Below are 15,427 nucleotides of genomic sequence, written 5' to 3' on the forward strand. Positions count from 1 at the left end.
TTATATTATAAATAGCAAAGTTTGTTTATTAAATAGTAAAAAAAAAAGAAAAACTGAAAAAAGTGTAACAAATAAAAGGTTGGTGTATCATGGCAGTATTCAGCACGCAGGTAGTAATAAACTCTCCAACATTTTTCAATAATGAATCCATATAAAACACCTAAACATTGTCCTGCAAAGTATTTCTTTATATTTTTGCCCAAGCACTCAGGGCCAGATCACACCAATTGCGGTGCGTTCCAGAGCAGCAAGTAGCATTTGTTAGCGTTCACACTGGACCGGAACACAGGCAATGTTTTTGCCACTGGTCCTATCACACTATGGGCGGGGGGGGGCGTGGCTGCAGTGCCATTGACTTCAAAGCACCGCCATGCCCCCTCTTGCCCCAGAACAAAGGGGGGAGTTAAGTGTGCGATTACTGTGCGTTCCAGCAGCTACCGCTTTGGAACGCACTGCAATTGGTGTGAACTGGCCCTCAAAGTCATCATGTTGGCAAACAGCTCCAGCTCGGCTCCTCTGAACTTCCAGCCCAGTACAAGATCACACAAGGGGCAGAGCAGTTTCCAACAGCTGCCAATCTGTTACATTGGATAAGGTAGGAGCAAGGAGCAGAGGAGTGGAGGAGTGGATTGGCTTGCTGTGCCTGTGTGTTTGTGGTGACACACATAGGTTACTAGCGCACAGAAGGGTGGCTCCATAGGACTCTACAGGGGAAAGAAGCCATCCTAAAACAGGATATCAGGGAACTAGGCAATTCTGCAGGAAAATAAAGCTTTCAAACTTTAAGGAACAGCATCCATTTTAAGTGATTTCATCATCATTTGCAATAACTTTAAAACATTTTACTTAGATCACTTTATATACTTGCATACAAAAAATAAGTGTAAATAAATGTACTTTCTGATACCCTGCACTGTACTAGGTACAATGTGAGATTATGTGGTTAACTTTTACTGGAATATTCCTTTCCAGTGCTTCTGAAATGTGTCAGGACCAACTATGTTTTTTTTAATTCATTACCAGTGATAAATTAGCACTGTGAGATTGTATTCATGGGCGCCAGTGATGTCATCATCCAATAGAAGAAAGCATCAGCAGAGGGAACCTTCATAAATCAACACCATTTCACACACAATACTAACTTTCCAGAGCAGCTCAGTGATGAAAGCAACATATGACAAAGGACTGCTCAGGGACATGTTATGCTGCAGACTCATTAGGCAGTCTCTTTCTGTAAGTGAGCAGTCTCTCTCCATACCTGAGCACTCTCTTTCTCTCTCTCTCTGTAACTGGGCAGCCACTCTGTAACTAGGCAGTCTTTCTCTGCGTAACTGGGCAGTCTTTCTCTGTGTAACTGGGCAGTCTTTCTCTGTGTAGTTGGGCAGACTCTCTGTATTTGAGATAAGTATTTTCAGTAAAATTGGGTACAAACTCGATGGGTTATGTTGGTGGCATAGTCATATTCATGTTGACTGCAGGTCTACAGAACAGGGCCAAGCCACCCATGAGACCAATTGAGGTAGGTGCCCCAGGCAACACTTATGGAGGCAGGATGAGGGATGGAACAGAGGGCACAGTGTCCATACCATCCCAAGTACAGCTCAGTAATGCTGAGCAGGTAAAACCACAGGGTCAGTGTAACTAAGCTCCAGGTAGGTGCAGTGGCTGAGTCGCTTCAGTGACGCTTAGTCTGTTAAAAGTGCAGGTTCAGTATCACTGAGCATAGTGCTGCTGGTCACTGCACCTGCCTGAGTGATGGGTGCAGTGGCTGGGCAGGGAACTCTGCTCAGGTTGCTGGTCCTGTGCTTTGAACAGGCTCCTTGTGTGTGAAGACATGCACACACACACAGGCACCGCTACTACCCTAGTCTGCCATCTTTGCTGCGGGGTAGGCAGCAAAAATGTCACTCGTTTGCCACTCCTCTCCACTTGCCAATTCACAGATTGCCTTGCACACTGTGAAAAAAAAATAAAAAATATTTTGTCAGTGGACAAGGAGAGAGGTAAAACCAGCAAACACCTGCTCCGGATTTGCTAAATTCACTGGGAAACATCTGAATAGAACATATTTAGACTCTGTTGGGTGAACTTTTCATATGGGCTTAATGAACCCTTTAGGTAGCAGGTAGGGCACTCTAGATCCTGTTTAAGTGCAGCCAATGGTGGATGGGGCTTGGGACATCTACACTTCCAATGAAACTATTAAAAGTGAAATAAGACCACAGTGTTGAACACCAGAATAGTTGCACCTACTGTAAATTGTTACACAATTATCTGGATGATGAAAGACATGATGAGAACATATTACTGGGTAAGGTTCAGTCTACGTAAGGCATTCCCAAATGGTGATAATAGGCACATCCAACTCTCCAGAGTTATCTCAACAGAGTTGGAATGGAAGCAGTTAAGCTTGCATGGTGATATACGTGTACTAAGCAAAGAGCAGGTAAGCATTACTACGGGTCCTAGTAGGGTTGTGGACAGGCTGATGTCTTAATGTTGGAATTCCTGGCCATCTTTTAAACCATGTATGGCTGCTTAGTATGCAACCCAATAGTAGGAACCCTCAGAAACTGTGTGTGCCTACTCCCTCTACATTGTAATAGACAGCATAGTTTCAGATTACAAAAGTTCCTGCTTTGTTATAGGAGTGGGACTTTTCTCCCACGTCAGCTTGATAAGCAGTGATACATGTGTTATCAAGTTGATGTTGATAACACGCTTTAATGTAGGAGAATCCCTCCTTTCAGTCCCTGCAAATAGGGATGGCAGTTAAAGGAAAGGGAGCTCCAATTTCATTTTCACATAACTGGATAATGATGTGTGGCCTGTTTACATACAAATAATACTATGTACATTCTCCTTTGATAGCAGGATGTGAGAGCAAGGCATGAAGAACCACATAATAGCCAGTTATTTGTCCATGGCGTTGTCAGTCTCACTCTAGAAAATTCTGACCCCAATAGGTGAAGATGGGAAAATAATTTAACCATCCACATCCCGGTGAAGTACAGTTCTATGAGGAGCAGATCAGCTTTGCTGCACAGTTAAAATGGTTGTAGTCATGAAGACTATGTGATGCCAAGTCTGTACAATGGATCCTTGGGAAATATCCCTTTGGCTTGTATGACATCTTTTTCAGCTGATACCGCTTTCTAGGACTGGAAGGTGTTACTGGGTGGTCTGGAGCAGTGTTGGTAGAGGGTTGTCATGATGGTGAGAGCCGGTGGACCATAACTGCTGCAAAAATTCAGTGGCTGCCAGAACTGAGACAGCCAACCTACTGGGACAAGCTATGTGTGATTCCTCCAGCCTTCAGGGTGTTAAGTGTTCTTGAGGCAACCTGTGTTGCATCCAGGGCAGGATTAACTCTGTGCTGCCCCAAGGCCAGGTTCCTCAATATGCCCCCCTTTCCGCCAACCCCACCCCCATGGAGAATGGCAGACCTGCAGGCTGCATACAAGTGATCTTGGCGACATCACTTGGAGATCACTTGTACAAAACAAGCGGCGAATTCCCTGTACATTTAGCTCTGCTAGCCCAAAGCAGGGCTAAATGTAAGAAAAAACGACCCGCCCGGCACCCGGAACTGCATGTCCCGGGCATCGAGAGATAGGAATTCCACACCCCTGCTAACCCTCTACTCCCTGCTGCCCGTGGCCTTGTGGGAAATCCAGCCCTGGTTGCATCTAAAAAGGCTTAGCTTTGTTTTCAAGTGCACAAAGTTCTTTTACCAGGTAAGGGTAAGGACTGCTGCCCTAGTGCCCTGTTCTATTATACGTTTAAAACTCTCTGATCCAACTGGCTGAACAATGAGTCACTTTGTTCCTTTGCAGATTCCGTTAATTGGCTACAACCTTGTGTGGCTTCCCACAATGCTCAAAGTAATGGAGTGCAACAATTAAGCTTTTGTATCAGAACTATGCCCTAAACTGTAAATCTATCTAGCTGGATTTTGTCACATGTTATATAAATCAAGTGGAAAATCCCAGTTGTAAATTACCTGATAATGGTGAGAAGACAGTTGTGCCCTGGCTGCCTGGAGTGACTGTGTTCTGTTGACGTAGTCTCACCCAGACACCCTCATTATAACTGATCTACTTATTTCAAGCCTTCAGTGCACCAGCATACCAAATGTAGGTATGTGCAGTTTTTCTGACAAAGAAGCACCCCCTATACTGAGTTTTTGCCACTGGAATCAGTCTGTTCCATGTCTCAAAGTACTGTACACAATGTGTTCAATTGGCTCCACTGGGGGACTGACTTCTTCCTCGACCTGCAAATGAAACAAAATAGTTTCACATTGTGGCATTTTTTTAACCGTAAAGTAGTATTAAACACCTTTTTCATCCAGAAATCCAGATTAAACAAATATACATTGCTCAGCAAAGCATTGCTGTACATTTTTGCCCAAACACTTACAGTCGTCATGCTTCTGAACAGCTAACTCAAACTCTCTCAGCACGGCTTCCCTGAACTTCCTGCCCAGTGCAAGATCACAAGGGACAGCAAAGACTCCACCTACTATCAATAGCTTGGAGAAGGGAGGAAGCAGGGGAGTGTCTTGCCTTGCTGTGCCTGTGTGTTTGTGGAGACACACACAGAGCTTACTAGCACACAGAAGAGTGGCTCCAGAAGACACTGCAAGGGAAAGGAACCACAATAAAACAGGATATCAGTTCAGGGAACCAGCTGATTCTGCAGGAAGCTCAATTGAAATAGCTTAAAAACCTTTTGACTTTAACATCACTTTAACTTTACCAAGAGAAGTAAAAAGCTGAAGACTTTCCCACTGCAGAATGAAATTGTCAATGGCAGTCTTACGAAACATGGAGTAGAAAGTGTCTTTGTTGCTCATAGCATTTAGTTTCCATGTTGTATTCTTATCTCCACTATATCACTGACGGTAGGGATTTGGTTGCAATGGGCAATGTTCATTCCTTTGGTAATGAGCCCCAGCATGAGGTGCATTCAGCTAAAGGTATACACAAGTATTACCTGTTATTCCAACAATGAGGAAGACCATGGTGTGTATCCTGCTTAACCACTTGCCGTCCGGCAATCTTGCTATCTTCTCCACCCTCCCTCCCAAAAAAATGATATAAAATTATTTTCAGTACAGTGTTGCATGACTGAATAAATGTCGTTCAAAGTACAGCGGTGCTGAATACTGACAAACGGCCTGAACACAAAGGAGGTTTAACACCCTGGTCCTCAAGTGGTTAAAAACAACCAGTCACAATTGTTTTTTTTGCAAGAATGTAAATATTACATAATTACATTATTACTACTTATTATTTATATTTCACCCTTTATCTTTATTTATATAATTATCGTTATGAGTATTTGTATCCCCCCTATTTAGTTTGCTTACTTTCTCTTAGAGCTTTTTTTACTTACTTTGTCTCTAAAGGTGCCCATACACTGCACGATTATCGTTCGGGAAGGCGTGCGATCGCTTCTACTGTACGGTCGCACAACTTTTGCATTTCGAGCATGTTTGCAAGTACGATCTGCCTGTCCAAGATGGGCAGATCGTACGTTTTTTAAATTACTTTACAACCCTCGCAAGACAAAAGTCTTGCGAGGGTTGAAAGTGTATGGCCACCTTTAGAGCTTTGCCTAGGCCTGGGGTGAATTAGCCCCAATGATCTTTTACGATCGGTGTCGTAAAGCACTAATACCATGGTAATTGTCTTGCACAGTTGTCTGACGAGTGTGGAAATCTCTGTTCAAGGTGAGGCTTGAAGCCCTATTGCCATGTCCTTGTGACAGCTTGGTCAGTTCGTAACAGTGTATAATCATGTGTTATTGACATACAGTGGGTTCGGACCAGGCGGTTCTGTCACAAGGAGGAGACGAGAAAGTGAAACAGCAGCAGTAAAACATCAGGTCCCCTCCCCTGCCAGACAGGGCTGTATAAATCCTAGGATTGAATGGACATAAATACAAATCTATTGGCAGGAAAAACAGCTTCCACATGTGTTTTTTCCTTTGTGTATATAGCTGTTTGCTAGGAAGTCAGATTTAACAAGCTAAATTGATACACTTAAGGTGACCATACACCTTACAATTATCGGATGAAACTTTTCGTCCGATGATCGAACCGTCGTACGATTTTCGTACGACGCCCCCATCCTGCCCCGATTATCGCAAGGTTCAATTAGCGGTAGTTAAAAAAAACACCTGGACGACTTGTGGTAATTGACCGCAATTATTTTCGTTTGCGCATACGCAGTGTTAATCGTACGACTTTTGACGGACGGAAACGCCACCAACCATGCAAACATTGTACGATCGACCAAAGTTTTCAAACATGCTTGACCGTCAAAAGTCGTACGATTGTACAGTACTATCGGTCGGGCACTCTATTCACACGTTACGATTGTCGTACGAAAAGTCGATCGCATACGATTAAGTCGTAAAGCACTAATACCATGGTAATTGTCTTGCACAGTTGTCTGACGAGTGTGGAAATCTCTGTTCAAGGTGAGGCTTGAAGCCCTATTGCCATGTCCTTGTGACAGCTTGGTCAGTTCGTAACAGTGTATAATCATGTGTTATTGACATACAGTGGGTTCGGACCAGGCGGTTCTGTCACAAGGAGGAGACGAGAAAGTGAAACAGCAGCAGTAAAACATCAGGTCCCCTCCCCTGCCAGACAGGGCTGTATAAATCCTAGGATTGAATGGACATAAATACAAATCTATTGGCAGGAAAAACAGCTTCCACATGTGTTTTTTCCTTTGTGTATATAGCTGTTTGCTAGGAAGTCAGATTTAACAAGCTAAATTGATACACTTAAGGTGACCATACACCTTACAATTATCGGATGAAACTTTTCGTCCGATGATCGAACCGTCGTACGATTTTCGTACGACGCCCCCATCCTGCCCCGATTATCGCAAGGTTCAATTAGCGGTAGTTAAAAAAAACACCTGGACGACTTGTGGTAATTGACCGCAATTATTTTCGTTTGCGCATACGCAGTGTTAATCGTACGACTTTTGACGGACGGAAACGCCACCAACCATGCAAACATTGTACGATCGACCAAAGTTTTCAAACATGCTTGACCGTCAAAAGTCGTACGATTGTACAGTACTATCGGTCGGGCACTCTATTCACACGTTACGATTGTCGTACGAAAAGTCGATCGCATACGATTATCGTACGATAATCGTAAGGTGTATGGGCACCTTAACACTGACTTCTTACAATATAAAATATGTGTAAAGTGTTTAATAAAACAATCTCCCAAATAAAATATGTATATGCCCTGAAGTTTTTTTGGGGGTATATTGGTTAGTGAGTTATTGTCAAGGAAGCCTGTGATAAGAGTGGTAGGAGGCAGCCATTGCTAACCTTCAATTTTGAAAATGCTAGTTGCCTGACACTCATGAAGATCCTCAGAGTTTAACCCTAAGTGGCTGGCCCAGAATAACTGTACAAAATCAGGTCTTCCAGCCTCACTGACCACATTTACTCTGTGCTTATTCCTGGTTAAAATTATATGACTGGACAGCCAGCCAGCTAGCATATTCAGAAAAACTTAATCAAATCAAGCACTTGAATTCTTTGCACAAGTCTCCTATTAGTATTCTAACCCAGAGCTCAAAATTTCAGGTCCTGAGCTACTAGCCAGGCCTTCAAAGTTACTCGCCACCAGTTGCCCTGCATAACACAAACAAACACACACAGGGCACAACGCGCACACAGCACAACACACATTCAGCCACATCACAACGCACAGGGCATTACACATACAGCCACAGCACAACGCACAGAGCATTACACATACACATTTCATCTGAAATAAATTTTTAGTCTTCGCACATGTCTAATAATATGCGTGTGGGGGGAGCAGTTTTCACTTTTTTATAATAATTTTTTACATTTTTTATTTTTTTATTATAATTTTGTATTTGTATTTTATGATTTATTTATTTTTTTTACTGTTGGGGGTGCTTCGGGGAAATATTAGGGGTCCAAACAGACCCCTGACATTTCCCTTTTAAAATAGAAAAGAAATTGAGGACACCAAATCCTCAATTTCTTTTTCAGCAGCCTCAGCACTCAGTGAATGGGAAGCACTCAGTACAGAGGCTTCCCATTCATTCATACACTGATAGTAAATTATTTACTATCAGCTGTTTCTGAATGGGGAGGAGCCTCTGTACTGAGTGTTTCTCCCCATTGAGAAATTCATGAATGAACAGGCTGTGATGTGAATCACATACACATAGTATTATGTGTCCCCAGTTATTTACAAACACTGGAGTGATCAGACGATCGCTCCAGTCTTTGTCCTCACATGGAGGATCGGTAAATATCAATGATATTTACCGATCCCCCCGCTCTGCCACGCACAGAGCCACTGTCATCCTGAAACTGACAGGATGACAGCGGCTCCGATCTCCAACCCGCTCGGCCATCCTGACAGGTGCGGGCGCGGCTTCTCTCCCCCTCACCGCTCCGCCATCCTGACAGCAGGCAGCGCTCCCTCCTGCGCGCCACCAGGGGGTGCTTAGACGGACGGACGAGGGAGCGCTGTCATCAGGTCGGTGAACAGGAGAGAAGCCGCCCCGAGGAGGCTTCATTTCCACTTGCCCCCACGCAATTTTCACTCGCAAATTGCGAGGGGCGAGTGGAAATTTTGAGCCCTGTTCTAACCCATACCAAAACTGCAAGATTTGTTCATGGACATAATGAGTTAAATCATATTGTGGGTTGCCATTAGACATGTGCGATTTGTTTCGTTCCGAATCTAAATTCGGACGAATTTTCGGAAATTCGGACATTCGGATGTATCCGAATTACAGATATAACGAATGCAAACGAATCTGAATTTCCGTTTCTGAAATCCGTTAGCGGTAGTTCGTTCAAACGTTCGTTTCTTATTCGTTTCGTTCGTTCGTTGCAGCAAAGTGCCTTTAGAGAAGGAGAAAAACATTTTTCCCCCTCAAATGTCACTTTGTTGCAAATGAACGAACGAACGAAACGAATAAGAAACGAACGTTCGAACGAACTACCGCTAACGAATTTCGTATTGACTTTCACACCCGAATCCTGAAAAACAAAATAACACAAAATCCGAATCTAAACTAAACAATTTTTTTTGCCAGTGCACATGTCTAGTTGCCATTACTAATCATTTGTATCCGCACAGCTACCTCCACATGTATCACTTCCCCCTCCCTTTTAGATTGTAAGCCCTCAGGGGCAGGGCCCTCCTTACCATCTTGTCTTGAATTGTATTGTGACTGTAATGTCTTCCTTATATTGTAAAGCGCTGTGCAAACTATTGGGGCTATATAAATCCTGTATAATAATAATTTGTTTAAAATACTAGGTTTCTTGGTTGCCATGGTGATCCACACATTTACATAATCTCTTAGTCAGTGTCCCAGAAAAATCATGCAGATTGGGAGCTTTAAATCCACTCTGCATTTGCTTCCCTGATAGTTCTAGATCAGTAACTCAGTGTTTAGATTTGAATAGAAGGTCCGGTAGTACATTACAAACAGTCTTGGGGAAACTGACCTGAGTAGGTACATTTCGTGGGGCCATTATAAGTTCTGCATAGTTAATTTCTTCTGAATGGGTTCTTTGTGATTCTACAGAAGAATAAAGACATATTAGTTATTAAAAAGTCATGATTAGATATGTATTACGGAATTTGAGTGCATGTTTACTTATTTTTGAAGGCAATCATTGTTGTCTACAATCATTAAAGTGAACCTTTACGCAACATACTTCCTTCCTGCCTAGATACTCCTGCTTCTTTAGCCTCATATCTTCATATTCACAGCGTAAGATCATTTAGGTCAAGGGTAGGCAAACTCCGTCCCTGCAGCTGTGGTGCAACTACAATTCCCATTATGCATTGTAAGACTAACAGCCACAGGCATGATTCCCAGAGACAGATGTTTGATGGGTTTTGTTGTTTCACCACAGCTGGAGTACTCGAATTTGCCTACCTCCGATTTAGGGCATATTCCCACCCAGTGCGATGACACCAGATTTACTTGGTCTTCCTGAGTAGAGATGAGCCTGGGCTGGGTGCAAACCCAGTTTGCCTGAGTTCACCCAAGCCAACCCAAACTGTGATTGTCACCCCCTCCTCCCGGCCCAATCAGTGGTGGCAGTTGTGGGGGCATTTTCCATCCCTCTGTGATGTTTAGTTGCAGGAAATACCCCTCTCTGCAACAGATTGGGCCAGGAAGAGGGGGTGGCAGTCACAGTTTTGAGCAGGCTTGGGCGAACTCAGGCTAACTGCGTTTGCACCCAGGCTCATCTCTACTCCTGAGCACTGTGGTGAAAGTTGGTGTTGTCCCTATTGTGCTCATCATTCTTCTGAGGGCCTGACGAAGATGAATTTGTACCCGAGGACCTCCAGTGGTCCAACTCTTCTGCTACTTCTTGGTCATTCCTCCCCAACAGTCATCAGGGAGGTCGGTCTGGCCTGTTCCTCTACCAAGAATGCCACCACCATACAAAAATGGATAAATCTAGAATTGCAGTTACACAGTGTAATGCTCAAGTCCAAAAATAGGTTTATTCCAAAAACAAATTGTAATTAAAAGCCAACTCATTTTTGTTGGAAACACACCAGCATATGCTGATATGTACGGATTTGGATTACTGAGATTCAGAGGTGTAATATTATCTTTTGAGCTCTAGATGGCAGTATACTGCAATGTTAGTCTCTGTGCTTACTTATCTATGATTTCAGAGGCAGTTCTATGTGTCTGTATGTTTCTTGTTGATGCTGTATTCCTGTATACATACATGTAACATCCTGCTAAGCAAGTAAAACTCAAATTCAGCACTCCTCAAGATCTCAGTGTTTCATCTAAAACACAAAACCAACAGGTTATGGGCCCAGACACTAAACAGAACACTACAAGTCAACAGGAGCCACATCCAAGCTACTGAAAAGTGGCAAGTAGTTCAGATATGAAGTTTGCCATCACAAAGCTCTACAATACCAACTACCAGCTATGGGAGTTAAAGCTTGAAATGCTGCTAAGCAAAGACGACTTGTGGCACGTACTGAGTACACACAGACCCACTGATGGACCAGCGCAGGAATGGGACAAGAATAACAGTCAAGCAAAAGCAATTATATATGAATATGTGAATGCCATGCTGGAAATCATAGAACAGCTACGTGCAATTTGAGAGGAAATTAAAAGATAACCACATGATGGCATTACTGCTATGCAGCCTTCCAGAGTCATACAGTGCTCTTATGAACGCTTTAGAAACCAGACCTGAGCAGGAACTAACACTAGAATACACCAAAGGAAAATAAAATCGATGAATATGACAGAACTAAAAAAATATGCACAATGAAGAAAATGAGAAAGCCCTTAAGGTGCAAGAAAGTGAAGCATGTTTTTGCTGTAGAAAGACTGGTCACCTGAAAAAGGACTGTTCCATCTGGAAAATTGAGCTGAGAAAGCAAGAGGCACCCACAAGAGAAAGAGCTAAGACAGCTACAAAGAAAACTGCACTACCTTTAAAGTGACCTTTAAAGTGACTCAGAACAATATGCCCCGTGTATGGTATATTGACTCAGGCGCATCAAGTCACATGACCAGTGATGAGACCTTCTTCACAGAACTTGATTTCAGTGCAAAGGACAAACGTTTTCCTAGCAAACGGAAAAGGTATTACTGCAGAAGGTAACAGTCAAGGATTCTTGAACTGCATCACACTGTCAGGGACCAAGCAGGAGTATCCTCATGAAAAATGTACTGTATGTTCCAGAGCTAGAAGGAATCCTTCTATCAGTGAAAACCCTTGCTAATAACGGTCTCACAGTTCAATTCAGAGGTGATGAATGTGCACTCTGAAACAATAAGCAAATACTCACAAAAGGAAAATTGAATGAACACCTGTGCAGACTCATCACCGCGGACGAACAAGTAAAAAATGCCACTTATAATCCACACAACAAATGTATCCATCTATGGCACAGACGACACCGAAACCCAGAAGCCATAAAATACATTATAAGGAGAGGCTTATCAGAAGATATAACTGTACTGCCCTGCCAAATGCTCATGACATGCAAATGCTGTATGGAAGCAAAGGCCACATGTACCCCACTTCCACAGGCCACCCACCCCATGGAGCTCATACACAGTGACATGTGGGGATGAATGAAAACTCCCATATCAGATATTAACTGACTTACATCGATGATTATTCTAGGTACACAACTGATCTGATGAAGCATAAGAATGAAACATCAGAAAAATGTTAAGAGTTTGTAGCCATGTTCAGCAACAATTTCCAACAGAAGCCAGGAATTATATGCATCGATAATGGAAGGGTATACATCAGTAAGGAAGTGAAATCATTAGAGGTGCACCGAAATAGAAAAAATTGTCAGGCCGAAACCGAAAATGTTTTTATTTTAATTTTAAGAATTTTTAAAATATTTTATTTTAATTTATTTTTTATAAACTTAAAAATTTTTTTAAATTTATTTATTTATTTTTTATTAAATATTTTAATTTTTTACTTTACTTTTAGGGGCTTCTGGAATTATTAGGGGTCTAAAAAGACCCCTGATATTTCCCTTTTAAAACACATAGTCCTCAATCTCTTTTTCTGTATCCCCTGTTATCAATGAACAGGAATACTCTATGACTGTTCCTGTTCATTGATGACATAGTATGTTTACTATAACTACAACTATGAATGAACAGGAGTGGATATAGATCACTCCCATTCATTCATAATTGAGGATATAGTAACCATACCATGTCCTCAATTATCTACAAACACTCAGTGATCACAGATTACTGAGTGTTTGTACCCGCTCTCCTCTTTGACAGACACTGTCACAGGAGGCTGAGTGAGCGGTGCGAGAGGAGAGCCCAACCTCCTGTGACAGCACTGTCTCCCCCCGCACACCGCTCTGCCGCACTGTTATAGGTGGCCGAGCGGTGTGGCAGGAGAGACACCGGCCGCCCACAGCGCTCTCCTCTCGCAGTGCTCAGCCGGCTGTCACTTTCTCTTCTCCCCACTGGGACACATAGCAGTGCACAGCGGGGAGGAAAGAAAGCAGGGATACGCCAATGTATCGGCAGGAAAATGGCACTTTCGGCATTTAGCCAAAAGTGCAATTTTCTGCATATGATTCGGCGGCCAATATATCGGTGCGTCCCAAATAATCATATCTAAATAAACAAGGTATAGTACATCAGACTACCACACCATACACTCCTGAACAAAATGGTGTAGCAGAACGGAAAAATAAATAAATAAATCACACTCATAGAAATGGCCAGATGCATGCTGTCAGACGCCAACCTACCTAGGAAGTCCTGGGGAGAAGCAGTCATGACATTTGCAATGTGGCATGGATCGAAGTCTAGCCTAGGGAACATTAGAGTGTTGAGATGTAAAGCTTTTACGCCTATATTCCAAAGGAAAAGCAATCCAAATTGTAGAACACAGCCATTGAAGGTATTCTGATGGGTTACAGTTAACAAAGTAAGGGATATAAAATCCTCCACCCAAAGACTGACAAATTGACAGTAAGTCGCAGCGTTTATTTTGATGAGAACCCATCACCAGAAATAATGATCCCGGCGAGTTGTGAAGTGAATTTGCCCAGTGAATCAGCAAATGAAGCTGAGCAAAGTGAAGCTGCACAGAGGTCAGAACAAGAAGTGGAACTCACAATGTATAAGTCAAGTTTCATGTTAAATTCTGCTGAACAAGCTGAAATTATAAGATCCACTCGAGCAACAAAGGGAAAACAACCCTGCAAGTTGTCACATACTGCTAAGACACACAGCATACTTGAACCAACATTGCGGGACGACATAGAAAAATTACCAAAACGCAAAGCCAATCAATGGAGACAGGCAGCAGAAGAAGAAATAAAATCACTAGGAAACTAAAACCTAAGCACTCAAGAACAATTCCTTATCGATATGCAATATTGCTCATTAGGGATGCACCGATACCGATACAAGCATCGGTATCGGCGGCGATACCGAGTATTTGCATGAGTACTCGTACTCGTGCAAATACTCCGATACAAAACGAGTACCTGTGCCGCGTCCACCATCTTCAGGGACCTGAAACTGCCGCACACAGGACCTCCATCGCGTCTTCAATGAAACAAGATGGCCGCGAACTCGTCCTCCAAGTCCTCAGTCATTTGCTCCATTTAGTATTGGTACTCGTACTCGGTCTTAAAAAAGTGGTATCGGTGCATCCCTATTGCTCATCAGAAGAAAGGACTGAGGATGCACTCACCAAGCCATTGCCAAAGGATCATCACCGTTTCCTTCGAGAGAAGCCACATGTCATATAGCAATGCTCATGCTGTTAAGGGGTGTTGGAAATACACCAGCGTATGCTGATATGTACTGATTTGTATTACTGACATTCAGTGATGTAATATTATCTTTTGAGCTCTAAAAGGCAGTATACTGCAATGGTAGTCTCTGTGCTTACTTATCTATGATTCCACAGGAAGTTCTTTTTGTACGTTTCCTGTGGATGCTGTAGTCATGTACATGTCCTGCTAAGCAACCAAAACTTAATTCAGCATTCCTCAAGATCTCAGTGCTTCATCTAAGCACATAACCAACAATGTTCGGGCTGTGCACCACCCCATTCATCAAGGCTTGAAGAAAGAAAGCATGTGAATATAAGTGTGGCACTTAAATTGCTACCTAATATTCACATGCCCCAAAATCAGGCCACAATCATACTGCTGGACAACAAAGACAATACAGTTATCTTTCAATCAAACCTCAGGGTCCCATCGCCATTAACCCACTTTTGAAAGCACCTCCACACAGAGACAGAGTGGTAGGTCTGTGCTGGGGAAAAGATCTACTCCAGGCAGCCTACAGGCTATACTGGGGACTAGTGCTTTGCCCCCTGCCTGACTTTTTTTCTGACAAGTTTTCATAGTAGAAATCCTCTTAGGTAGGTAAACCTACATTTTTTTTTCAGGTTTATTTAGATTAAAATTTTGGATAAAATAAATACCTTTCCTTCGTCTTTTCTTCATGTCAAGGAGATACCATCCCAGGAAAACCAATGGCACCACTAGAAGTGCCAAAAATCCGTAATAGCCACGGATTTTTTTATCTGTGAGTAATACAAAAAAAGTAATAAAATAATAAGTGTAAATAAAACTTTTAAACAAAATGTTTAATATAATGATAGTAGAGGGGTTCTAAATTGCAAAGCAAACAGTTCTGGCATTTCATTATATATTTGTCCAGTATGACCTGGAACCTCAGCATTGGTGGATTAGGGATCATATAAGGCAGGGGTGAACAAATTAATATGGAATTCAGGAGCCAGTCTGTCCAGTCCAGGAGCTAGTTGGATTTTTTTTTTGAGCCAGCTTCATTGACAACAACTAGGGAAACCTCGAAAG

The sequence above is a fragment of the Nanorana parkeri genome, unplaced genomic scaffold (genome assembly GCF_000935625.1).
Source record: "Nanorana parkeri isolate BGI_ZX_2015 unplaced genomic scaffold, ASM93562v1 scaffold1167, whole genome shotgun sequence".
Classification (NCBI taxonomy): domain Eukaryota; kingdom Metazoa; phylum Chordata; class Amphibia; order Anura; family Dicroglossidae; genus Nanorana; species Nanorana parkeri.